Genomic DNA, 2,225 nt, shown 5'->3' on the forward strand with positions numbered 1-2,225 from the left:
CAACATGTTTACGGACTAATCATGTGCTTTGAATAGTTCACAGATTCATCCCTGGCACGAGACGTTTTCTTCCCTTCGGAGTGTCTTTCAAGACGGTGTAGCTCTTTCGTTTCTCTCTCGGTGGACTAGTTGCGTAGAGGGCACCGTTCTATCAAGAGGGGGTCCGCTGGGGTATTGCATGGGTGGAATCAACACGTACACATCAGCTTCTCACCCTCCGAGCTTTTCCATTCCATTGAAGAGATCTCTCCACTTTTCTTTGTCCTGTCTGGGTCCCAGCGGTAGTACCGTGCAACCCAGCCGTAGTACCACTGAGGAGCCACAAGCGGTAGTACCGCTCCACAGCGGTAGTACCGCCCGGGACTCCACAGCAGTAGTACCGCTGGGGTGCCTGGCACCACCGCCTCGTCCTCAGCCTCTTTGGAGAGATCCTCTCTCTCTCTCTTCTGTGTCCCAGCGGTAGTACCGCACTACCAGCGGTAGTACGGCCGAAGGGTCACAAGTGGTAGTTCCGCTCCATAGCGGTAGTACCGCCCGTGACCCCGCTGCGGTAGTACCACTGGGCTGTCTGGCTCCTACCGCCTCGACTCGAGGGCTCTTTTTCTCGTGTCGGGTTTTGCGGCACTAGTTGCGGTTGTAGAGGCGGTAGTACCATTTCAGGAGCGGTAGAACCGCCCCTACCACCGCGGTAGTACCGCGTTGGGTCCTATTCCCTCCTTGTCTTCTCTGCGCAGCAGTGCCGCTGGCTGGTGCCGCAGTACCGCTGACATAGCGGTAGTACCGCCCCCTCTTAGCGGTAGTACCGCCCTGTGCGGGGCTGGTTGGTGGGGGGCAATGGTTGGATTGTTGCCCCCACTATAAAAGGGGGTCCCCTTCTTCCCTTTGACCTACCTCTTCCCCCTCAAGCTCCATTTATTGCTCAAGCTCCATTAAATGCTCCAAGCTCCATTTTCGCCCGATCTATCTCTCTAGCCAATCAAACTTGTTGATTTGCTCGGGAGTGGTTGAGAAGGCCCCGATCTACACTTCCACCAAGGGATTTTCAATTCCCCCACTCATACCTAGCGGATCTTGTTACTCTTGGATGTTTGAGCACCCTAGACGGTTGAGGTCACCATGGAGCCATAGTCCATTGTGGTGAAGCTTCGTGGTTTTGTTGGGAGCCTCCGATTAATTTGTGGAGATTGCCTCAACCTTGTTTGTAAAGGTTCGGTCGCCGCCTTCAAGGGCACCAATAGTGGAATCACGGCATCTCGCATTGTGTGAGGGCGTGAGGAGAATACGGTGGCCCTAGTGGCTTCTTGGGGAGCATTGTGCCTCCACACCGCTCTAACGGAGACTTACTTCCCTTCAAAGGGAAGGAAATTCAGTAACACATCCTCGTCTTCACCGGATCCACTCTTGGTTATCTCTTACCTTTACTTGTGCAAGATCTTTAGTGTTACTTCTCTTGCTTGCTTGTTTGCTTGTTGGTACTGCATCATGTAGGTTGCTCACCTAGTTGCACATCTAGACAACCTACTTTGATGCAAAGTTTAATTTGATAAAGTTAAGTTAAAAATTGGTAGTTGCCTATTCACCCCCCCCCCCTCTAGTCAACCATATCGATCCTTTCAATTGGTATCAGAGCCTCGTCTCTTTATTAAGGACTTTACCGTCCAAAGAGTATGGTTGATACCGTAGACGGTGTGGAGGAAGACTCCGATGTGAATCCGATCTCGTCTACGGGCGATGGGGCAACCTCGGTCTCTCGTGAGGAGTTCAATGTGGCCATAGAGACATTGAAGACCTCCATGACGACCGAGGTTGAAAGCATGTTTACTAAATTTCTTGAGGGGCTTAAACTTTCCACCGCACCGTTGAAAGTGGGTGATCCCACCGACAAGGTGACGGATGTTATCCCCGACAAGGGGGAAGCTAGTAGTGAAAAGGCTCTGTCTTCTAGTGGTAAAAATGGCACCGGCATCTTTGCTCATGTGGAACCACCACTTGTTTATGGTGGACCGGTTCCTTCTACTCATTTGAATCATGCCGGTCCTCCCCCTAAGATTATGAAAAATGAGGACTTTGATTCTTGGGTTTACCGCTTTAAACGTCATTTAAATCATGTGAACACTAACCTTTGGAGAATCATTGAAGAAGGTTTCTATCCGCATGATTCAAGCAACTTCACTCCTCGAGAAGCCACGGACAATCAATTCAATGAGAATGCTCTCTTCATCATC

This window comes from Triticum dicoccoides, chromosome 2A (assembly GCF_002162155.2).
Source record: "Triticum dicoccoides isolate Atlit2015 ecotype Zavitan chromosome 2A, WEW_v2.0, whole genome shotgun sequence".
Lineage (NCBI taxonomy): Eukaryota > Viridiplantae > Streptophyta > Magnoliopsida > Poales > Poaceae > Triticum > Triticum dicoccoides.